This window comes from Dama dama, chromosome 16 (genome assembly GCF_033118175.1).
Source record: "Dama dama isolate Ldn47 chromosome 16, ASM3311817v1, whole genome shotgun sequence".
In the NCBI taxonomy this organism is placed as follows: domain Eukaryota; kingdom Metazoa; phylum Chordata; class Mammalia; order Artiodactyla; family Cervidae; genus Dama; species Dama dama.
This window is the reverse complement of record NC_083696.1, coordinates 38,428,952-38,454,887: the sequence shown is the minus strand read 5'-3', so window position 1 is coordinate 38,454,887 and position 25,936 is coordinate 38,428,952. Positions and strand designations below refer to the sequence as shown.

General features: G+C 39.9%; 1 protein-coding gene and 1 non-coding gene across 2 annotated transcripts in view; one reads left to right on the top strand and one right to left on the bottom strand.

Annotated features, from left to right (window-relative positions):
* The window catches only part of DOCK5 (dedicator of cytokinesis 5), a 275,156-nt gene that overhangs the window by 41,728 nt on the left and 207,492 nt on the right, over window positions 1-25,936 (top strand). The window lies entirely within an intron of this gene.
* On the bottom strand, window positions 7,171-7,277 carry LOC133071505 (U6 spliceosomal RNA). Its single transcript, XR_009696449.1, has one exon. It is a non-coding gene; the product is annotated as a U6 spliceosomal RNA (small nuclear RNA).

Here is a 25,936-nt window from a genome sequence, read left to right as displayed (position 1 = left end):
CCTGGTCCCCTGTACTGGCAGGCAGATTCTTAATCACTGGACCACCAGGGAAGTGTTTTTTTTCCAGTTTTATTAAGAAATAGTTGGTATAAGTGTATAAGTGGAAGGCATACAGTTTAATGTGTCAAAAGGAAAATTCCTTACCATTTTCCCTTTTCAAAATTTTCTTATCCATTCTCAGTTATCTATTTTTCTATACTTATGAACTTTCAAAATCTTTTTTTCAGTTATTTTTTAAAGGTCCAATTGAAATTCTGATCATCTTTTCAACTTTTACATATAATGTGGTCTTTGCATATATTTGTATACCTCAAATTTTTACAATTAAGGAAACTATATATACTCATCATTTTCAACAGAACAGTAAAGTAATAAATAATACTTTCTCTAATCTCCTGAATGTATTAACCACTTATTGTGTAAACTTCTAGACATTTTTCTGGGCTTTTGAACACATATTTTAATTATTTAACAAAGATGGAACATAATATACACAGATGTTACAGCATACTTTTTTCCTTCCACTTAGGGTTACTGAGAAGATGTCCATACTTTTTCCTATTTCTTTTTTTGACATTTAAAATTGTATTTTTCAAATTAATTTTTATTAGAACACAGTTGCTTTATTGGAGCACAGTGTTACTTTCTATGTGTAGCAAAGTGAATCAGCTGTAGGTATACATACACCCCCTCTCTTTTGGATTTCTTCCCCATTTCGGTTACCACAGGGCCCTGAGAAGAGAGTAACCCTACCTCAGTACTTTCACAAACACCCCTGCTTTTTCCTGTAGGCTCCATGATATTTCCTAGTGCTGATGAATTATAATTTATCTAAATAATTTTTCTGGTAGATATTGATTGCTTCCTCCTTTCGTTTTTATGAATGCATTAGTTTGCTAGGACTGCAGTGATAAAGTACCAAAGATTAGGTGGCATAAAGAACAGAAATTTATTTTCCCACAGTTCTGCAGACCGACAATTTGTCAGAAGCCTTGGTTCCTTGTGAGGACTGTGAAGGAAAGATTCATTCCAGGCCTTTCTCTTTGACTTCTGGATGGCTGTCTTCTGGCTGTGTCTTCACATTATCTTCCTCTGTGTCTTTGTCCACATTTCTGCTCTTATAAAAGATACCAGTTATATTAGTGAGATTAGGGCCTACTGGTGTATGAGCTCATTCTAACTTAAGGACTTCTGCAAAGACCTTATCTCCAAATAGAGTCACGTTCTCAGGTCCTGGGGCCTAGGACACATAAAAATTGAGGGGGACATGATTAACAATGAGCAATGATTTTTCCTGCACATTTATCTTTGTGCTTTTAAGTTAATATATTGTAGAATAAATTCCTATAAATGGGATTGGTTGAAGTTTATATACATTTCAAAAATTCACAGAGTTGTGAAGTGTTCTCTTTTTCTTTCTTTATGTAAGATTGGTAATATTTGTTCCTTAAAGATTACATGGAATTCACCAGTGAAGCCATTTGAACTAGGAATTTTATTTGGGAGTTTCAGTAATTGTTCAGTTTCTTTAATAGAACTGTTTAGATTTTCTCTGTGTGTGTCGTTAGTTTTAAAAACAACTTTGCATTTCATCTGAATTTTCAAGTTTATTGACATTGAGTTTTTAATATCTACCGACTTTTGGCTTTGTCGGTCCTACTATTGAATGTTTATTTTCTTCTTATTTCCTTCTTTTGCATTTCACTTGTGTTGTTTTTGCTTCACGAGTTCCTGATTCACTGATTAGGTCATTGGGTTTTCAGCCTTTCTTTTCTAAAACCAAGTGCTGGTTAGCACGTGGAGCAACTGGAACTCTCACCCAGTGTTGGATTGGGATTGTAATTTGATATAACCACTACAGAAAATTCTTTGATAGTACTTACTAAAATTGAACATATGCATAACATGTGCTCCAGCAATCACATTTCTGTGTAAATACCCTACAGAACTGAATTTGCATGCATAGTAAAGATGTGTGTAAGAATGTTTATTTATGGTAGTCTCAAGTTGGACACATCCCACATGAATAAGTAAATTATTGATTCATAAAATGGGAGTCTGTTAGCAATGAATATGAGCAAACTATGAGTAAAGGTGACAACATGAATGAGTTGCATACATATATTGGGTGATTCAGGTTATATGTAAGTTTAAGACAGACAAGGAGTATCTCTAAGGTCAGAAAAGTCATTACGTTTGAGGAGGAAATTGAGAAATTCTTCACCTTGGAGGTGGTTACATGTACATATTTATTTCTTAATAATTAGCCTGTATAGCTATAGTTATCTGTTAATACCTCAACAGAAATGTTTCTTTTAAAATGTAATGCATGTTTCCAAAATACCCTCAAAAATTTTTCTCATTGGTATTCCCACCAGCTCTGTTTGAGAGTACCAGTCTCTACACCCTTCCAACCTTGGGAATTTCCATGTTTTAAAATATTTCCTAATTCGGTAGAAAAAAATGGACTGCTACTTAGATTTCCACTGTATTACTTCTAATGGGCATTTTTTGCTGGACATTTATATTCTGTGTTTGGTCTCTTTGTGTTGTTTGCTCACTTTTCTCTCAGGTAAAAACTTTCCTTTATCTTCATGGTTAGTAACTTATATTTTTGTGTTTGTCATATATGTTGTAACTTTTTAAAACATTTATTTATTTTTAGTTGGAGGATGAGTGCCCTACAATATTGTCTTGGTTTCTGCCATACGTCAGCATAGATTAGTCATGGGTGTACATGTGTCCCCTCGCTCTTTAACCTCCCACCTCCTACCCTGCCGCCCATCCTGCCCGTCCAGATGGTCTCAGAGCACCAGCTTTGAGCTGACTGTGCGGTCTTGCATGTGGTGATGCATCTGTTTCAGTGCTACTCTGTCAGTTCGTCCCACCCTTCCTTCCCCCACTGTGTCCACAAGCCTGTGTTCTCCATGTCTGTGTCTCCATTGCTGCCCTGAAAATAGGTTCATCCGTACCATCTTTCTATATTCCATTAATATGCATTAATGTGTGCTATTTGTTTTTCTGACTGGCTTCACTCTAGGTAAATAAACTTTAGGTTCATCCACATCACTAGAACTGACTCATGTTCCTTTTTATGGCTGAGTGATATTCCACTGTATATATGTACCACAGCTTCTTTATCTGTTCATCTGATGATGGACATCTAGGTTGCTTCCATGGCCTAGCTATTGTAAATAGTGATGAACCTTAGGGTACATGTGTCTTTTTCAGTTTCGGTTTCCTCAGGGTATATGCCCAGTGGTGGGATTGTTGGATTATATGGTAGTTTTATTCCTAGTTTTTTTTTTTTTTTTTCCAGTGGGTTTTGTCATACATTGATATGAATCAGCCATGGATTTACATGTATTCCCAACTATTCCTAGTTTTTAAAGAAATCTCCATACTGTTCTCCATAGTGGCTGTATCAGTTTACATTCCTACCAACAGTGCAGGAGGGTCCCCTTTCCAGGGATACCACACTGTAGTTTTGATTTGCATTTCCTTAATAATGACTGGTATGGAGCATCTTTTCATGTGTTTATTAGCCGTCAGTATGTCTTGGTAACTTACATTTTTCTGTCTCTGTCATATATGTTGTAACTTTTTAAACAGTTTGTTTTTAAAGAGCAGTTTTAGGTTTGCAGCAAAATTGAGAGGAAGGTACAGAGATTCCTGTATATCAATATCCTGATCCTACACATTCTTAGCCTCCACCGTTATAAGCATCCCCCACCAAAGAGGTACATTTACAACACGTGATTAAGCTACACTGACACATCATAACCACCCGAAGCCCATGGTTTACTTTAGGGTTCACTGTTTGTGCTGTACATTCTGTGGGTTTTTGTGCAATGTATAATGACAAGTACCCACCATTACAGTATCATGGGGAATAGTTTCACTGGTCTAATGCTCTGCCTGTTCATCTCTCCCTCCCCCTCAACCCCTAGCAGCCTCTGATCTCTTTACTGTCTCCATAGTTTTGCCTTTTCCAGAACGTCATAGAGTTGGAATCATACAGCATGTAATCTTCCCAGAGTGGCTCCTTTCACTTAGTAATATGCATCTGAAGGTCCTTTATATCCTTTCATGCCTTGATAGCTCACTCCTATTTAGCATTGAATAATATTCCATCGTCTCAACATACCAGTTTATTTATCCATTCACCTCCTGAAGGATATCTTGGTTGCTTCCAAGTTTTGGCAGCTATGAATAAAGTTTCTATAAACATCCCTGTGCATGTTTTTATGTGGCATAAGTTTTCAGTTCATTTGAATAAATATCAGAGTAGTAATTGCTAGAGCATATGGCAGAAGGATGTTTAGTTTTTTAAGAAACTGTCAAACTGTCTTCCAAAGTGGATGTACCATTTTGCATTTTTACCAGCAAAGAAATGAAAGTTGTTTCTCCACGTTCTTGCCAACAAAACCTCCTTTTGAATTAACTTTTCTTAAGAGTGTGAGGTTTATCTTAATTCATTTTTTTTAGCATGTAGCTGTCCAGTTGTCCCAGCACCATTTGTTGAAAAAACTATCTTTCTCCTCCATTGTATTGCCTTTGTTCCCTTGGTTAAAGACCATTTGACTATATTTGTGTGTGTCTATTTGTGGGTTCTCTATTCTGTTCCATTGGTTGGTTGGTTTATTCTTTCACCAATACCCCACGTTTTGATTATTGTAGCTCTCCTCCAACTTTGTTGCTCTTCTTCAGTATTATGTTGGCTATTCTTAGTCTCTTGACTCTGTGTGTAAACTTTAGAATCAATTTGTTTGTATCCACAAAGTAATGTGAGGGATTTTGATAGCGATTGCGTTGAATCTAGGCAGATCAAGTTGGGAAGAACTGATAATCTTGGCAATATTGAATCTTACTATCCCTGAACATGAAGTCTCTCTCCACTTACTTAGTTCTTCTTTCTTCTTGTTAATCAGAATTGTGCAGTTTTCCTCAAAGATCTTGAATATAGCTTGTTGTATTTATATCTAAAATATTTCTCTCTCTCTCTCTCTTTTTTTTTTGTGGTGCTAATGTAAATGGCATTGCGCTTTTAATTTCAAATTCTACTTGTTAATTTTTGGTAAATAGGAAAATAAATGACTTCTGTATATTAAACTTGTATCCTACAACCTTGCTGAAATTAGTTTCAGGAACTTCCGTTTTTTTTTGTGGTTGTTAAGATTTGGATTTTCCATGTAGATTATGTCATTTGTAAACAAAGACATTTTATTTCTTCAGTCTATATGTTGTTTATGTCCATTTGTTGCCTTGCTGTGTTAGCTAGGACCTCCTGTGCAATGTTGAACAGGAGTGGTGAGAGTAATCACCTTTGACTTGTTCCTGATATTGGTGGGAAGAGCTTCTAGTTTCTTACTATTAAGTGTGATATTAGCTATAGGATTTTTGTAGATTTTCCTTTATTAAGTAGAGAAAGTTCCCCTCTGTTCCTAGATTACTCAGAGTTTTTATCATGAATGGGTATTTGATTTTCTCAAATGCTTTATTCTATTGATATGATCATATCAATATATGGTAAATTGTGTTCTGTTTCTGATTCATTTTTACATATCATTTATGGCTTATTGCCCTGTGGGAGTTGTAATTTTTATCAAATCAAACCTGCAGTCTTTTTACTGTCTAAGGGAGGTTTTTCTTTTCCCGAAGTTATAAATATATTGTCTTTATTTTTCTCTTGAGTACTTCTGTGATTTTATGTTTTGTATTAAACCCCTAATCCATTGAAAATTTGTTACCATATATGGTAAGGAGGAAACATCCCATGTTTTGTCGACCCAGCAGAGCAATTATTATTTTTTTATTGCATTATAGGTGATTTATAGCATGCTAATTTCTGCTGTACAGCAAAGTGATTAAGTTATATATAAATACACACATTCTGTTTTAGTATCATTTTTCATTATGGTTTGTCATAGGATATTGAATATAGTTGCCTGTGCTATACAGTAGGACTTGGATATTTATCCGTTCTATACATAAAAGCTTCTGTCTGCTAAACCCAACCTCCTACTCTAGGCTTCTACCCTTCTTACCCCCTTGGCAACGACGAATCTCTTCTCTATGTCCGTGAGTCTGTTTCTGATTAGAGATAGGTTTATTGGTGTCATATTTTATATAGCACATGTAAGTGATTCCCTATGGTATTTATCTTTCTCTTTGTAACTTCACTTAGTGTGATAATCTCTAGGCTTATCCATGTTGCTGCAAATGGCATTATTTCATTATTTTATTTTTTGCCTGAGTAGTAGTCCATTGTAGATACGCACCACATCTTCTTCATCCGTTCATCTGTTGATGGACATTTAGGCTGTTTCCATGTCTTGGCTATTGTGAATACTGCTGCTATGATATTGGTTGCATATATCTTTTTGAATTATAGTTTTGTTTGAATATATGCCCAGGAGTGGAGTTACTGGATCTTGTGTAATTTTATTTTTAATTTTTTGAGGAGCCTCCTTCCTGGTCTCTGTAGTGGCTGAACCAATTTACATCCCCACCAGCAGTGTCGGGGAGTTGCCTTTGCCTCACACCTCTCCAGCATTTGGTATTTATCGGCTTTTTAATGATGGCCATTCTACCACTGGACTTCCCTGGTGGCTCAGTGGTAAAGAATCCACCTACAGTGCAGGAGATGTGTTCCAACTCTGGGTCGGGAAGATCCCCTGGAGAAGGAAGTGGAATCTCCAGTATTTTTCTGGGGGAAATCCCATAGAGGAGCCGGAAGGCGGGCTTTAGTCCATGGGATCGCAAAAAAGTTGGACGTAACTTAGCGACTAAACCGACAACAATAATTCTGAATTTTCTAAATTTTCTCCCAGTCCGTAGGTTCTCTTTTTGTTTGGTTTATAGTTTTGTTTGCTGTGCAAATGTTTTTAAGTTTATTTAGGTGCCATTTGTTTATTTTTGTTGCTTTTGGAGACTGACCTAAGTCTGTCTAAATATTGATACAATTTATAGTAGAGAATATTTTGCCTATGCTCTCTTCTAGGAGTTTTATGGTGGTTGTGTCTTATGTTTAAGTCTTCAAGCAATTTTGACTTTATTTTTGTGTATGCCGTGAGGATGTGTTCTAACTTCATTGATTTACATGGAGCTGTCCAACTTTCCTGACACTACTTGCTGAAGAGACTCTTTTCTTTTTTTTTTTCTTTTAAAATAAATATGGAACGCTTCACGAATTTGCGTGTCATCCTTGTGCAGGGGCCATGCTAATCTTCTCTGTATCGTTCCAATTTTAGTATATGTGCTGCCGAAGCGAGCACTGAAGAGACTCTTTTCTCCATTGTATATTCTTTGTCGAAGATGGACCATAGGTGTGTGGGTTTATTTTTAGGCTGTTTTGTTCCGTTGATCCATATGTCTGTCTTTGTGCCAATACTACAGCGTTTTGATTACTGTCACTTGTAGTCTGACACCTGGGAGGGTTATGCCTTCTGTGCAACTATATTGATAACATTCCTTAAATCATTTCTATTCCATTGTAATTGAATTGCCAATTTTACCATTAATTACTTTCCTATATTGAGGTCTGTATTTTCTGGGTTTTTTAAATTGTGTTCAGGGACATTTCTGGAGGTACAGTGGTTAAGATTTCATGCTTCCACAGTAGGCAACATGAGTTTGACCCCCAGTCAAGGAACTAAGATGGCACAAGCTTCACTGCATGGCCAAATATTTGTTATTACATACGTTGTTGTTTTGTCGCTAAGTCGTATCTGACTCTTTGCAATCCCATGGACTGCAGAATGCCAGGTTCCTCTGTCTCCCAGAGTTTCCTCAAATTCATGTCCATTGAGTTGCTGATGGCTGTCTAACCATCTCATCCTCTGCCACCCCATATCCTTTTTGCATATTTTGTTTTTCAGTTGCTCGGTCATGTCTGACTCTTTGCAACCCCATGGAGTGCAGCACACTGGGCTTTCCTGTCCTTCACCATCTCCGGGAGCTTGCTCAAACTCATGTCCATTGAGTCACTGATGCCATCCAACCATCTCATCCTCTGTCATCCCCTTCTCCTGCCTTCAATCTTTCCCACCATCAGGGTCTTTTCTAATGAGTCAGCTCTTCGCATCAGGTGGCTAAAGTATTGGAGCTTTACCATCAATCCTTCCAATGAATATTCAGGGTTGATTTCCTTTAGGAATGGACTAGTTTGATTTCCTTGCAGTCCAAGGGACTCTCAAGAGTCTTCTCCAACACCACAGTTCAAAAGCATCAATTCTTTGGTGCTCAGCCTTCTTGATGGTCAAACTCTCACAACCATTCATGACTGCTGGAAAAACCATAGCTTTGACTAGATGGACCTTTGTTGGAAAAGTAATATCTCTGCTTTTTAATATGCTGTCTAGATTTGTCATAGCTCTTCTTCCAAGGAGCAACCATCTTTAAAATTTCATTACTGCAGTTTATGGGGTCGCAAAGAGTCGGACATGACTGAGTGACTGAACTGAGCTGAGGATATAAAAGGAACTGATTTTCTCTTACATCAGTTGATTGATGTCTAAATAAAAGTATCAATAATTAAATATAGGTTCAAGAAACTTTTTTTAAGTGGCAAAGCAATCACAAGTAAAATGGAGATTTTTCGTTTCTTGTGTGTTAGTTGCTCAGTTGTGTCCGACTCTTTGTGACCGCATGGACTGTTGCCCACCAGGCTCCTCTGTCTATGGGATTCTCCAGGCAAGAATACTAGAGTGTTAGCCATTTCCTTCTCCAGAGGATCTTCCCGATCTAGGGATTGAACCTGGGTCTCCTTTCTTGCAGGCAGAAATTTTGTACTATCTGAGTCACCAGGGAAGCCCTTGTTTTTTAACTAAAATTTAAAAAATTAATAGACAATTGATATACATAAAATTTACCTTTTTCAGTGCATAAATATGTGAATTTTGACAGACTCATTCAGTTGTGCAACTACCACTGTAATCAAAATGTAGAATACTTCCATCACCTGCAAAAATTCTCCTGAGCCCCTTTGCAGTAGCTCCTTTATCATCATCCCCAGCACTTGGTGGCCACTGGTCTGTCTTCCTCCCTGTAGTTTTTAGCTTTTTCAGGATCATACAGTACGAATGGAATATATATATGGAATACTCTACGTATAAATATACACTGTATGGAATCATACAGTACCTATGTCCCCTGTTGAGTCTGGCTTCCTTTAGTTAACATAACGCGTGTGACATTCATCCTTGTTGTATCAGCAATTGTTCCTTTTCATTGTTGAGAAGAATTCCGGTGTATAGATGTAACATAGCTTGCTTGTTTATTCTCTTGTTGAAAGACATTCAGGTTGTTTCTGGTTTTTGGCAAGTACAATGAAAGCCTATCTATTCAGAGAATTACCTTATTATATTGCCAGAAGAAGGGAAAGGAATCCACAGAACAACAGATGAAAAATGAAATAAAACAAAACACAGAAAATAGCACAAAGTGAGAGTGATAAAAACGAGATGCAAATATTTGTTGGCCTTTTGTATACTTAATTTATGGATAGGATTTGGTTCCAGTGGAGGAAGGTAGAGAGGGTTGGAGTAAGGGGATCACAAAAGAAGACTCAGACAGGACTGAGCTTTGAAAATTCTTAAATCCCATGCATCAGTGGAAAACAGAACTATCAGAAAATTTTTGAACTGGGAAATAGATGTTATAAATGGTATGAAGTGAAAGTCACTCAGTCGTGTCTGACTCTTTGCGACTCAATGAACTATACAATCCATGAAATTCTCCAGGCCAGATTACTGGAGTGGGTAGCTGTTCCCTTCTCCAGGGAATCTTCCCAACCCAGGGATCACACCTAGATTTTCAACATTGCAGGAGGATTCTTTACCAGCTGAGCCACTAGGAAAGTCCATAAATGTTATAAGTAGTCTTAAAAAGTGTTAGGGTGGCACAATTATACAGAGTTGTGTTATAATACCAGTAATAACTGATTCTCCCCCTGGTATTCTGTTATTCAGTCTCCACAGTGGCTCTGTATCATAATTATTATTATCTGTCTCCATTTAAAAAAAGAATCCAATCAAGTAAATTGGAAGATCTATTTGGTTTCATTAGGTGATTCATGAGCCCCGCAGCATCCCACATAGTAACTGGAAGGGGCCTGTAAAAGGTTGTATGAAGGGGGAAGTTGTTATAGGAAGAAGGATTGAGCAAGGGAGGTACTACCAAAAGGAAAGAAAGGATTATTTTTAGGCCAGCACTTCTTTATTGGGAGGATGAGAACAGTAAAGGTTATATCATGTAGATTATCTCTTCTTCCTTTGGCAGTTGGATAGAGTCCACCTGGCAGATGACCTCATTGGTGCTGACCAGAAAATTCCAGATTGGTTGATTAAAATTCTATTTCTGGTGTTAAGTATTGAACCTAAGTTGGGAATCTTGGGCTTTAGCACAAGTGATGCCATTTTGGGGCTGTGGTTTTTCTCTTTAACATCCTGTTTTACACAAGAAGAGAGACTGCAGGGAGGGTGATCATTTGAGATCCAAAGGTAGTGGTCCCCAGCTCTCTATCATAAAGGAAAGGTTAAAATGTTAAAATTGTGGGACTAGCAATGAAGAGCAGAAAGTTTCTACGGGTGTCATGCCTAAGTGACTCAAAACAGTAACACTCCCAATCATCTCTCTGAAATATTTGTTCTCTGCTGAACTTTGTTCTTGTTTTATGCTCCACTGTATGTCATCGCTTATTGACTCATTGGATATATAGAGATAAAATGTAACATGCTAGTGTGGAAGACCAGGAAATAAGTTTTCCATTAGCTTTTGAGTGATTTCTATGTTTAAATGCTAGAAAACATGCAAAGTTATATTTCTGGTTGGAAAAATGTTACTTTGCTATTAACATTGAGATTGTGCTATAAATTAGGTTCTATTTTATGAGCTGTATTTTCTTTTAATGAACATACATACCTAAAATATTTTAGTGTTTGGGGGATAACTTAAGCATTTTGAATGTGCATGCTACTTTGATTATTTTCTAATGTAGTTGCAAAGAAAATGGAATTCTGGTAAATTTTTTTTTAAGTGTAAAGTGGTTATAATGATATACAATAAAATTTAGATTTTTCATTTGTTCTTAATTCACAGAAATATTTACCTTTCTAGACACTAAAGGAAGAAATGATATTGAAAGGAAATTTCCATATTTTTGCATTCAGTTGACTCCAACTAGTTGTATCGTGTAAAGAAAATTTTATTTGGTTCTAAAATAAATATATTAAGAAAGTAAACAAGTCAGCTTCTCAGGTTCATAGGCCTGATGCTTGCTTGCTTATTTGATTCATTCATTCATTCCAGAAATGGTAACTGATCATTTGTTTTTTAATCCTCCACTGTTTTCATTGTTTACCCTAGGAGTACAATTCAGCGAAGGGTGAAATTTATTATAAAGACCACTTATGTGACCTTTGAAAGTTGTTCCAGTTTCCTCATCCCAGACTGAATCTAACTAGCTGTATGGTCTTAGGTTCTTAGTTTTCTTGTAAGTGGCAAAGGCAGTTGGATCTAGAATTTCCATAAAGCTGTCCAGTTTTAAAGGTTTCTAAAATATTTTTAAAGATAAGTTTTTGTGGAACTCATTTGCTTTAACAGTAATTGAAAATGGATATGAATACCTAGATTTGAGTCTCAACTCTACCACCAACTAACCCAGCTGTAATAAAGTTAACATTTACCCAGGATTTGCTATGTACTAGGCACAGATCTAAATATTTTACCTTTATAATCCATCAGTCCTCATAAGAGCTCTGTGTGTGAATTGCTGTAATTGTACCCATTTTACAGGTGAGAAAATTGGGCACCAAGAGTTTCAATTACCTCCAATAAGAATCAATAAATACAGGGACTACCCTGGTGGTCTAGTGGTTGAGACTTTACCTACCAGTGCAGAGGATGTGGGTTTGACCCCTGGTCAGAGAGCTAGGATCCCACATGCCTTGCAGCCAAAAAACTAAAACATAAAATAGAAACCTTATTGTAACAAATTCAATAAAGACTTTATAAACTGGTCCACATCAAAAATATTAGGAAAAAAAAAAAATCAATGCAGAGTCAGTGTTTGGACACAGGTAGTCTGAGTCCAGAGCCGGTATGATTAGCAATGGTGTAATACTGTCAACTCTGTAATCTCTCAGAGATTGCTTTTTTTTTTGGTCATGAAATGAGGCCCATGTTCAGGCTTCCTTCTTCTCAGGTTTGTATGAGGCTCAAATAAGTAATGTGGAGATTCTTGAAGAGTTGACCAGAACCAGCAGTGTCATTCTTACCTGGGAGTATTCAGATGCAAATTCTGGGGCCTCATTCCTAACCTGCTGACTCAGAAAGTCTTGAGGTGGGGCCCAGCAGTTTTGTGTTTTAATAAGGCTTCCTGGTGATTCTGATGCAGGCTGAAATTTGTGAACCACTGGAATATTACATGTGGAATTCATTAAAGAATGTACAATGCTTGTATAAAAAGAAAATGATAAAACCCTGCCTGTGTCCCCATCTCATGAACTGCAAAGAAAGTTCTCTGTGTATTAGCACCATACCCATGCTTCTCCCAATAGTCTGACACCCTAGTCTCACCCTGGATGTAAACATATTCTGAAATTAGTGTATTTTATTGTCATAATGTTTCCTATAGTTTTACCACATGTGTGTATTTTATAAACCTAATTCATTTAGTTTTCCAAGACTTTAAATTTTATCTAAAGGTACCACCCTGGGTATATCTCGCATTTTTATTAAATATGCTTAACATTTTGTTAGTGGTATGTGTGCACATTTGATGAATGCATTCGGTGTTTGAATATAAAATAACCTATTTCTATGGGGTCGCAAAGAGTTGGACACAACTGAGCGACTGAGGTGAAATAGCTCCAGAACCGTTCAAAAATCAATGTGATCCACCACATTAAGAGGGAAAAAAAATCATCTCTACAGATGCAGAAAAGGCATTTGATAAAAGCTGATATCCACTGATGATAAACAATGTTAAAAAATTACAAATATCTTCAACCCAATAAGAAGCATATGTGATTCACCTACAGCAAACATCACACTGAATCAAACATTAAATGTGCTTCCCTAGTACTGGTCACAAGGCAAAGATATCTGCTTCTCCATTCTACATTTTAAAGGTGGTTCTAGCTAGTGCAATAAGGAGGGGGAGAAAAGCTTACTAATGAGAAAGTATGTCATAAAGCTGTGTTTATTAGCAAGTGACACAATCATCTATATAGAAAATTTTAAGATCTCTACAAAAATTTCTAGAAATAATGAGTGAGGTTAAGGAGGCTTGGGGGCTTCCCAGGTGGCTGAGTGGGTAAAGAACCCGCATGCAATGCAGGAGACACAGATTCAGTCCCTGGGTTGGGAAAATTACCTGGAGGAGGACATGGCAACCCATTCCAGTATTCTTGCGTGGAGAATCTCAAGGAGAAGAAGAGCCTGGTGGGCTACATTCCAATTGGTCGCAAAGAGTTGGACATGACTGAAGCCACTGAGCATGCAAGAAGGTCCTAGGATCCAGTTTTGGTCAATATTAAAAAAAAAAAATTGCATTTCTCTATACTACAACAAGCACGCTGAGATTATTGGGTTGTGATGTGAAGTTCACTTCTTCCTATAGATTACAGGTCAGACAATTTTAAAACCACTGTCCCAGAAAAACTCTTGCACAAGTGTACCATATATATATACACACACATATATATATATATTTATAAGTATGTTCACAGTGTTTCACAGCAGTATTTGTGACAGCAAAAATGGGAATTAACCCAGTATCCACTGAAAGGAAAATGAAGAAATCCATTCAGTTCAGTTGCTCAGTTGTGTCCGACTCTTTGCGACCCCATAGACTGCAACACACCAGGCTTCCCTGTCCATCACCAACTGCCGGAGTTTACTCAAACTCATGTCCATAGAGTCAGTGATGCCATCTAGCCATCTTGTCTTCTACCGTCCTCTTCTCCTGCTCTCAATCTTTCCCAGCATCAGAGTCTTTTCCACGGAGTCAGTTCTTCACATCATGTGGCCAAAGTATTGGAGTTTCAGCTTTAATTTCAGCCCTTCCAATGAATATTCAGGACCTATTTCCTTTAGGATGGACTGGTTGGATGATCTTGCAGTCCAAGGGACTCTCAAGAGGCTTTTCCAATACTACAGTTCAAAAGCATCAATTCTTTGCTTTCTTTATGGTCTAACTCTCACATCCATACATGACTACTGGAAAAACCATAGCTTTGACTAGACGGACCTTTGTTGGCAAAGTAATATCTCTGCTTTTTAATATGCTGTCTAGGTTGGTCATACTTTTCTTCCAAGGAACAAGCTTCTTTTAATTGCCTGGCTGCAGTCACCATCTGCAGTGATTTTGGAGCCAAAAAAAATAGTGTCTCACTGTTTCCATTTGTTTCCCCATCTATTTGCCATGAAGTGATGGGACCAGATGCCATGATCTTAGTTTTTTGAATGCTGAGTTTTAAGTCAACTTTTTCACTCTCTTCTTTCACTTTCATTAAGAGGCTCTTTAGTTTTGTTTTTTTTTTTTGCTTTTTGCCAAAAGGGTGGTATCATCTGCATATCTAAGGTTATTGATATTTCTCCTGGCAGTCTTGATTCCAGTTTGTGCTTCATCAAGCCCAGCATTTCTTATGATGTACTCTGCATATAAGTTAAATAAGCAGGGTGACAATATATAGCCTGATGTACTCCTTTCTCAATTTGGAACCAGTCTGTTGTTCCATGTCCAGTTCTAACTGTTGCTTCTTGACCTGCATACAGATTTCTCAGGAGGCAGGTCAGGTGGTCTTGTATTCCCATCTCTTTCAGAATTTTCCACAGTTTGTTGTGATCCACACAGTCAAAGACTTTGGTGTAGTCAATAAAGCAGAAGTAGATGTTGGCAATTTGATCTCTGGTTCCTCTGCCTTTTCTAAATCCAGTTTGAACATCTGGAATTTCACAGTTCATGTACTGTTGAAGCCTGACTTGGAGAAGTTTGAGCATTACTTTACTAGTGTGTGAGATGAGTGCAATTGTGTGGTCGTTTGAGCCTTCTTTGGCATTGCCTTTCTTAGGGATTGGAATGAAAACTGACCTTTTCCAGTCCTGTGACCACTGCTGAGTTTTCCAAATTTGTTGGCATATTGAGTGCAGCACTTTCACAGCATTATCTTTTAGGATTTGAAATAGCTCAACTGGAATTTCATCACCTCCACTAGCTTTCTTCGTGGTGATGCTTCCTAAGGCCCACTTGACTTCACAATCCAGGATGTCTGGCTCTAGGTAAGTGATCACACCATCGTGGTTATCTGGGTCATGAAGATCTTTTGTGTATATAGTTCTGTGTATTTTTGCTACCTCTTCTTAATATCATTTTTTTTTTTAGAGATGTCTTATTTAGTTTCCAAACACCTTGCATGCATGCTAAATTGCTTCAGTCGTGTCTGACTCTTTGCAACACTATATACTGTATCCTGCCAGGCTCCTCTTATCCTAGGGGTTCTGCAGGCAAAAATACTGGAGTGGGTTGCCCTGCCCTCCCCCAGGAGATCTTCCTGATCCAGGGATCAAACCTGTGTCTCTAATGTCTCCTGCATTAGCAGGCGGGTTCTTTACCACTAGCCGTACTTGAGAAGCCCAATATCTTGAGGTTTTCTAAATGTCTTTGTTACTGAGTTTTAATTTAATTCCATTGTAGTCAAAGAACATGGTTTGTTATGATTTGAATCTTTTTCAGTTAACTGGGATTTGTTTTGTTACCTGATCTACATCATTGCTAGGTCTTTTTCTATGATTCAGTTTTCTCTTAATGATAAGGAGTATTTTTCTCCCTCGCGTGCGTGGTAATCTTGAACTAGATGTCAGACATTGTAAGTTTTATCTTGTTGAGAGTTTAAGCCTTTTTGTGGGATGGAGTTATGAGGAAATGTTTATTCTTTCCAAATCTGCAGTTCACCTTTATCAGGTGAGACCAGCACAGGCAAAATGGTCCTTCTGAGGACCAAGGCAGTTACTCTTCTGAGTACTCAAGCCAATGGCCGTGTTATCCCAATGTTCCTCGACTCTGGTTGTGGAGAATGGAAACTGTTCCCAGCCCTCTGTGAGGCTTAGGAATTATTCCTCCTGCTCTTTCCCAGTATTTCTTTCTTTCTTTTTTTTTTTTTTTTCATTATTTTTATTAGTTGGAGGTTAATTACTTTACAATATTACAGTGGTTTTTGTCATATATTGACATGAATCAGCCATGGATTTACATGTATTCCCCATTCCGCTCCCTCCTCCCACCTCCCTCTCTACCCGATCCCTCTGGGTCTTCCCAGTGCACCAGGCCCGAGCACTTGTCTCATGCATCCAACCTGGGCTGGTGATCTGTTTCACCCTAGATAATATACATGCTTCGATGCTGTTTTCTCGAGACATCCCACCCTCGTCTTCTCCCACAGAGTCCAAAACTCTGTTCTGTACATCTGTGTCTCTTTTTCTGTTTTGCATATAGGGTTATCATTACCATCTTTCTAAATTCCATATGTATGTGTTATTATACTGTAGTGGTCTTTATCTTTCTGGCTTACTTCACTCTGTATAATGGGCTCCAGTTTCATCATCTCATTAGAACTGATTCAAATGCTTTTTAATGGCTGAGTAATATTCCATGGTGTATATGTACCACAGCTTCCTTATCCATTCGTCTGCTGATGGGCATCTAGGTTGCTTCCATGTCTTGGCTATTATAAACAGTGCTGCGATGAACATTGGGGTGCACGTGTCTCTTTCAGATCTGGTTTCCTCAGTGTGTATGCCCAGAAGTGGGATTGCTGGGTCATATGGCAGTTCTATTTCCAGTTTTTTAAGAAATCTCTACACTGTTCTCCATAGTGGCTGTACTAGTTTGCATTCCCACCAACAGTGTAAGAGGGTTCCCTTTTCTCCACACCCTCTCCAGCATTTATTGCTTGTAGACTTTTGGATAGCAGCCATCCTGACTGGCGTGTAGTGGTACCTCACTGAGGTTTTGATTTGCATTTCTCTGATACTGAGTGATGTTGAGCATCTTTTCATGTGTTTGTTAGCCATCTGTATGTCTTCTTTGGAGAAATGTCTGTTTAGTTCTTTGGCCCATTTTTTGATTGGGTCATTTATTTTTCTGGAATTGAGCTGCAGGAGTTGCTTGTATATTTTTGAGATTAATCCTTTGTCTGTTGCTTCGTTTGCTATTATTTTCTCCCAATCTGAGGGCTGTCTTTTCACCTTGCTTATAGCTTTCCCAATATTTCTTTTCCTTGCCCTCAGGAATTTTCTTCACATGCTGATTGGTAATCAAATAAGCTAACAGGGAAATTGCTGCAGCCCTCACCTCTTAGCTTCTCTGCCTTGCACTTTCTTCCTCCTTGACTTCCCTGAGTTCTCAGCCCTCTCCTCGCATCTCAAGGCAACTACTGTGCTGTTGGATATCTCCTCCCTGAGTCTGCCTGGAGATGCAGCTGCAGATTGCCTTTATGTCCTCGTCTCTAAGAGCATCACTCTCCTGCTCTGCATTGCTGTTCAGTGTCTGAAAACCACTGTGTCATATTTTTTTGTTTTTTTAATTGGAGTATTACTGCTTTACGAAGTTGTGTTGGTTTCTGCTGTATTATGAAGTGAATTTGGAGAAGGAGATGGCAACCCACTCCAGTATTCTTGCCTGGAGAATCCCATGGACAGAGGAGCCTGGCGGGCTACAGACCATGGGATTGCAAGAGTTGGACACGACTTAGCAACTAAACCATCATGAAGTGAATCAGTCATATATATACATATGTCGCCTCCACTTTGAACATTCCTCCCAACTCCCATCCCACTCCTCTAGGTCATCTCCGAGTACCAGGCTGAGCTCCTGTGCCAAATAGCAGGTTCCTACCCACTATCTCTTTTACACGATAGTGTATATATATCAGTGCTACTTTCCCATTCATCCCACCCTCCGCTTCCCCCTTTTTGATATTTTTTATGTTTAAGACAGGATAGTAGCATCTGATTCCTGATGTGTTGTCCGGTCCACTTTGGCCACAAGTTGAAATGAATATGTATTTTTCAAGAGAGAAAAGTATTCTAAACTCATACTGAATTTCTAGTTCAAATAGGTTAGTCCAAAGTTATGTATCTTTTTTATTTCATACTTGTCTTTCTGTGATGCTGAAAAATCCTGGTTCCAAAAACATTCCAACAGTTACTCGTTTTTATGTTTCTTATTTTATTCATGGGGCTTCCCTGGTGGTTCAGTTGGTAAAGAATCCACCTGCAATGCAAGAGACCTGGGTTTGATCTCTGGGTCAGAAAGATACCCTGAAGAAGGAAATGGCAACCCACTCCAGTATTCTTGCCTGGAGAATCCCATGGACAGAGGAGCCTGGCGAGCTACGGTCCATGAGGTTGCAAGAGTAGAACACATCAGAGTGACTGATGTGTTCTACCACATTTTATTCTTACAACAACTCCAGTTCAGTTTAGTTGCTCAGTCATGTCTGACTCTTTGCGACCCCCTGGACCACAGCATTCCAGGCCTCCCTGTCCATCACCAACTCCTGGGGTTTTCTCAAACTCATCTCCATTGAGTCGGTGATGCCATCCAACCTTCCCATCCTCTGTCGTCCCCTTCTCCTCTTGCCTTCAATCTTTCCCAGCGTCAGGGTCTTTTCAAATGAGTCAGCTCTTTGTATCAGGTGGCCAAAGTATTGGAATTTCAGCTTCAACATCTAAGAGGTAGGCCAAATAGCAGTTTATAAATGTCACTTTATTGATGGGTAAACTGAAGCCATAAGATTAAATGACTTGCCTAAGCGTACAGAATGGTAGATTTTTGGCCAAGCTGTGGAAAGTACCTTCAGTAGCCTGCCAGTAATTCGGTGTTGCCTTGGTCCATCACACACACAGCGCCTGTTTCTTCATTCATGAGAGGAGGTTCCCCGCATCTCTCCAGTGCTAGGCTCTCGCCTCAGCTCCTTGCTCTTCTGAGTCTCCCTTCCCTTCTGGCCACATGTGCCCACATTCTGTTTGTTCCTGGTGCTTTCCCATATATAATAGAGAAGCTGGGCTTTCATTCTTGTTTTGTTTAGTCGCTCAGTCCTGTCTGACTCTTTGTGACCCCATGGACTGCAGCACGCCAGACTTCCCTGTCCTTCACTATTTTCCTAGAGTTTGCTCAAACGCACGTCCATTGAGTGGATGATGCCATCCAACCATCTCGTCCTCTGTTGCCTCCTCCTCCTCCTGCCTTCAGTCTTTCCCAGTATCAGGGTCTTTTCCAGTGCGTCAGGTCTTCCCATCAGGTAGCCAAAGTATTAGAGCTTCAACTTCAGCATCCAATGAATATTCCAGTGAATATTCAGTTCATTCCTTCCAATGAATATTCAGGGTTGATTTCCTTTAAGATTGACTGGTTTGATCTCCTTGCAGTCCAAGTGTTCTGAGACCCTCTTGAAAGCGGGCTATATGGTAAAGTAGACTGGCTGAGCTCGTCTTGGAACAGGCCCTGCAGAGACATAAGCCTGGGACCAAAGTTGCTGCTGTTATATTTGCATGTTCAGGTTGAAGATTTTAAATTAATGGGTTTTCCAGCCTGGTTGGGGATCATGCATTTCCCCAGTGAACTGTGTTTTGTCTCAAATTCATGTACACATGGAGAAAATAGTTACCAATGTTTTTGACTATCATATCAAGATGCTTGTTCTAGATTCCACAGTAATTGGTGGCTTTTATCTTAGCTTCTCTATTCCTCAGTTATGATTTCTGTCTGAAAGATGGATGTCGCAGCTCAGCCCAGTCTTAAATAGGACCATTTTTATCTTCTGTCTCATTTCTATTTTATTTTTTTTAATTAATTTTTGTGCTTCCCTGGTAGCTCAGCTGGTAATGAATTCACCTGCAAAAAAAAAAAAAAGAATTCACCTGCAATGCAGGAGACCCTGGTTCAATTCCTGGGTCAGGAAGATTCCCCTGGAGAAGGGATAGGCTACCTACTCCAGTATTCTTGGGCTTCCCTAGTAGCTTAGACAGTAACGAATCTGCCTGCAATACAGGAGACCTGGGTTCGATCCCTGGGCCCAATCTTAGATCTGACCATTTTTTATCTTCAGTCTGTCTCATTTCTATTTTATTTTTTAGATTTTTATTGGAGTACAGTTGCTTTACAATGTCGTGTTAGTTACTACTGTACAGAAAAATGAATCTGCTGTGTGTATACAGATGTGTGTGTGCTAAGGCATGTCTGACTGACTGCCGCCCCATGGGGGTCTGTAGCCTGACAGGCTTCTCTGTCCATGGAATTTTCCAGGCTAGAATGCCGGGGTGGTTTGCCATTTCCTCCTCCATGTATGCCCTCTGTCTTGGACTTCCTTCCCATTCAGATTACCATAGTGCATTAAGTAGAGTTCCCTGTGCCATACAATATTTTCTCATTAGTTGTCTGTTTTATACAAGGTATCAATAGTGTGTAAATGCCAATCCCAATCTCCCAATTCCTCCAACCTCCACCCCTTTCTTCTGTGTAGTCATACATTTGTCGTCTTCATATGTGTCTCTATTTCTTCTTTGCAAAGATCATCTATACCATTTTTCTGTGTTCTTGGACTACCCTCATAGCTCAGTTGGTAAAGAATCCACCTGCAGTGCAGGAGACCAGCTTTGATCCCTAGGTCGGGAAGATGCACTGGAGAAGAAATAGGCTACACACACCAGGATTCTTGGGCTTCCCTTGTGGCTCAGCTGATAAAGAACCCACCTGCAATGCGGGAGACCTGGGTTCAATCTCTGGGTTGGGAAGATCCCCTGACGAAGGCTACCCACTCCAGTATTCTGGCCTGGAGAATTCCATGGACTGTATAGTCCATGGGGTCCCAGAGTCTGACATGACTGAGTGACTTTTGCTTGCTCTCCTTCACTTTCATCTTTTAAGAATAATGCATACCTAGAAGAACCTGATGATACTGCCTTATCCGATTAAGGAAAGATGTTCTGGTCTTGTTAATATATTAATTTTTTTTTTTTTTACTTCCTCATTAAAATCCTTCCTTAGTTGCCCTCTGGTTTGTTTGATTTTTTTTTCTCTTTTATTTTTCCTCATCAAGAAAGAGGTCAGCTGAAAAGAACAGCAGCTAGTAGAAGTATAAGCGTGGTGACATTAGACTGTGTACCTTTAGTGCTACTCCTAGGTTGAGAGTACACATGAGGCCAAGATTGAGGCATCCTTGGTGTTGTCAGTAACACCCTGAGTCCCCAGTTGAATCACTGCAGAAATGCTTGGAAAGGGCAGCAAGAAGATGGTTAAAACACTAAGCTGTTCCCAGACTCTCTTGCTATTTCTTAGTGGGGCTTTGTACTTTTGTTGTTGTGAAGTTGCTAAGTCATGTCCAACTCTTTGTGACCTTATGGACTGCAGCTTCCCTGTCCTTCATCATCTCCTGGAGTTTGTTCATCTCCATTGAGCTGGTGATGTCATCCAACCATCTCATTCTCTGCCACCCCTTCTCCTTTTGCCTTCAATCTTTCCCAGCATCAGAGTCTTTTCCAATGAGTTGGCTCTTCACATCAGGTGGCCAAAGTATTGGAGCTTCAACGTCAGTCCTTCAGTGAATATTCAGGGTTGATTTCCTTTAGGATTGGCTGATCGGATATCCTTGCTGTCCAAGGGACTCTGAAGAGTTCGAAAGCACCACAGCTCGAAAGCATCAATTCTTTGGCACCCAGCCTTCTTTATGGTCCTACTCTCATACATCCGTACATGACTACTGGAGAAACTATAGCTTTGACCATATGGACCTTTGTTGTGAAAGTGATGTCTCTCTGCTTTTTAATACAGTGTCTGGGCTTGTCATAGCTTTCCTTCCAAGGAGCAAGCTTTGTATTTAGCTGCCTGCAATAAAATAGGTTTGCTATCCTTAAGGACACCTGCCTTTCATTGCCTAACTTTACCTGGGAGAACTGTTGAGGGTAGCTTGTTCTATTACCTCTATGGTTCTTCCTGATTCCCAGTTCTCACCGAGTGACTTCCACTGTCCTATTGGTGAAGGTGGTTGTGTCCGTCTTTGAGGCTGTGGCTGCCACCATGCCCCAAATGGGAAGCCAGACAGGGGAAAGGGGCAGGTGACTGCTGTTTCGGCCAGCGCTTGTTATCTTCCTCGAGGTTCTGCTGCATTCTCCTCTTTGGAGAAATATACTGGTACGTCCATTTCTTACTTAGAGAAGCTGTGGGGTAAAGCTCCCAGTGTTCGTAGAACAAAGACTTTCTATTTTGCAGTTTTGAATTGCCTTGTTTTAGCTTTCCTCCTTCATGTTCATTGTTCAGTCGCTCAGTCGTGTCCGACTCTTTGCAACCCCATGGACTGCAGCACGCCAGGCTTGCCTGTCCTTCACCATCTCCCAGAGTTTGCTCAAACTCATGTCCATTGAACTGATGATGCCAACCAACCATCTCATCCTCTGCCACCTCCTTCTCATGCCCTCAGTCTTTCCCAGCATCAGGGTCTTTTCCAGTGAGTTGGCTCTTCACATCAGGTGGTCAAAGTATTGGAGCTTCAGCATCAGTCCTTCCAATGAATATCCAGGACTGATTTCCTTTACGATTGACTGGTTTTATCTCCTTGCAGTTCAGGGGACTCTCAAGAGTCTTCTCCAGCACCACAGTTTGGAAGCATCAATTCTTCGACCATTTTAGTCTTTTTTTTTTCCTTTTGGCCATTTTATGTGGCTTATAGGATCTTATTTCCCCGACCAGGAGTTGAACGCATACCCCTTGCAATGGAAGGGCAGAGTCTTCACTACTGGACTGCCAGGAAGGTCCATGGTCTATCATTCTAATGGCTGAAAGTAGGCAGATCAAGATAAAAATGAAAATGATGAAATTTGATCATCTTGTTAATATTCTGGAGTAGCAGACAACTCAGATTGGGAGCTTGTTCTGTGTTTGTTGGCTCTTTCTTTCATACACACTAGCAAACACTATAATAGACCATGTCAGGTTTTAGTTATTCTTTGGGGGTTGTAATTTGAGGATTCACGAAAGAACCTAATTTATTGAAAAGATTAAATACTAGTAATCCGTCAACTTTTCGTTGTCAGAATCAATCCTCATATTGGCACCTATCAGCCTATTCTATTGGCTTTTTGTTGCATAATCCTAAAATCAGTCAATCCTAAAGGAAATTAACCCTGAATGGTTAATTTGGATGGACTGATGCTGAAGCTGAAGCTCTAATACTTTGGCCCCCTGCTGCGAAGAGCTAACTCATTGGAAAAGACCCTGATGCTAGGAAAGATTGAAGGCAGGCGGAGAAAGGGATGCCAGAGGAGGAGATGGTTGGATGGCGTCAGTGACTCAATGGAGATGAGTTTGAGTAAACTCCAGGAGTTGGTGATGGACAGGGAAGTCTGGTGTGCTGCCGTTCATGGGGTCACAAAGAGTCAGAAACAACTGAGCGACTGAACAACAGCAGCAATCCCAGGACCTCAGATTTCTTCTCTTTTTCTCTGTCTCCTGAAAGTGTGGTTCAAAAGAAAAGGCCAGGCCAAATCAAAGATGTGGTAAAATGCAAACTGTTTTACATTTGTAGACATACCATCTTGTCTAGTTGGCTCTACAAAATTATACTTTAGCGACATAAACAGTAAGCTGCTTAGGGCAGAATTCCAGGAGCTCTTCTTTCACAGCAGCCAGCAAGTCAGTTCATACACAGCAACTCACAGTTGTTGTTTAATTTCCTCAGACAAAACAAGAGATTGTGGTGGTGCCTGCTGATTTGAAAGGACACAAATTGTTTCTCTTGCCTCTCATCATAACCTCGTGAATCGGGGGGGCTTGCAGCCACAGGGACTCTTGGTGTCATCTGGTCCAGTGCCTAGTTTACAGATGGGAAACTGAGGCCCTAGATGAACCAGGTCATGCTGGTGTCACTGGCAGAATTGAGTCTGTTTTGTTCAGTCCAAAGGGTTTCCTGTATTTCTCCTTTCTCTGTGTTCCTCTGTAGCATTTATTCACGTTCCAGGGAGAAGACACAATCCACTGAGTGCATTAGTTGTATGCCTGAAATAGCATCAGGTGAACAGACAACATGGTCACCAATCACCGGTTTATATGATAAAGCTTGTTTGAGGAAGTTGGAGTCTTAATGAATGAGGGGATTCTTTAAAGAAAATTTTTTTTTCCCAAGTTTTGGCTGTGTAAAAGCCAAAGACCAAAAAGTTTTGGTCTTTGTTGTTGCGTGGGCTTTTCTCTAGTTGTGGTGAGCGGGGGCTACTCGCTAGTTACAGCTCATGGGCTGCTCATTGCAGTGGCCTCTCTCGTGGAGCAACGGCTTTAGGGCACATGGGTTCCGCAGTTGCAGCTCCCAGGCTCTGGAGCACCGGCTCAGTAGTTGTGACGAACAGGCTTAGTTGCTCCACAGCATGTGGGATCTTCCCGGATCAGGGAATCTGTCTCCTGCATTGGCAGGCTATTTTTTTTTTTTTTTTTACTACTGAGCCACCAGGGAAGCCCCTAGTGAGAGAATTCTAAGAGTTGGATACACTGAGTGACTGAGCATGCACACACATAAGGCAGGCAACATACTGAGAATCTGTCAGGCTCTTTTCTTTGCTCATAGCCTCTTCCAGGGCATCTCTTTGCCATCATGGACCAGTCTGGTAAAATGGGGTAAATAGGTCCTCATTGGGCCGCATTAGTAACAGCTTTGCTGCTCGTAAAGCTGGGGTCCTCAGAGCAAGGTGCAGACCCTTTGAGTCTCTGTTTCCTCATTAAATAATATGGTAATTGGCAGCCACTCCATACAACGACCGCATTCCATATGGAAGTGGAACTATAAACTGCAACGGAAATGAAATGTATTGAAGAGGGTGAGGAAAGGGCATGGTTCAAAAGTGCGTACTTGGCATGAATGGAGGTCATTGTAAGTGACTGGAAATCTTGCTAGTACTTCAGTCTGAAGACATGAAACAGACAGCAGACGTGTGACTGGTGACTTGTCATTCCAGCAGCAGGCATTGTTGAAGGATGTTTCCCAAGTGAAGCTCTTTGAAGGCTTATGTTGAAAAGATAGATTGTCTTGTATAATTTGCAAATAAAAAACATGAGTAATTGGATACCTCTTTCTTGAGTGGTGGGAGACCATAACTGCTGCTTCTGGGGGAGGCAGGGAAATAATCTGGAATTTTGGGAGAGAAGTGGTGAATAACTGAATTTTGATGGGTGGTCTCATGAAAGCCACTCTTGTGCCTTGAGCATTTTCTTTGGGCCTCATCCAGTGCTTTGGACTGTGAAAGACACAAAATAATGTGTAACCAGGTCCCCATTCATGAGGGGTTTACCTTCTGCTTTGTGGCAGATGATAACACAAGATTATCTGTGATTAAAAATCCAAACTGTGTTGGAAAGAAAACTTGTGGGATGGTGGAGAATAATGAGATCCTTGCAGGGTAATTGTTGTTGCTGTTTAGTTGCTAAGTCATGTCTGATTCTTTGTGACCCCATGGACTGTAGCTCACCAGACTCCTCTGTTCCAGGCAGGAATACTGGAGAGTGTTGCCATTTCCTTCTCCAAGGGATCTTCCCAACCCAGGGATTGAACCTGTGTCTCCTGCTTGGCAGGCAGATTCTTTACCATTGTCACTAATTCCACTAATGTGGAATTGCATTGTGAATGTGAGCTTTGCAGTGTGAGGAAGAAAAAGATAAACTCTTGCCCCAGATAGAGGTGAACTGTGAGTTGAGCACAGAATCTAGGAGAGATTATGAGTCTCAACTGAAGCAGAGGGTCAATTTGGCAGATGGTGAAGCAGCAGTGGATAATTAAGGCCAGGATAATTTGGGGAGCACTTTGATTGTCAGGCTTAGGAATCTAGGATTTAAGGTGGCGCCTTGGTAAAGAATCCTCCTGCCAGTCCAGGAGACTTAAGAGAGGTGTATTCA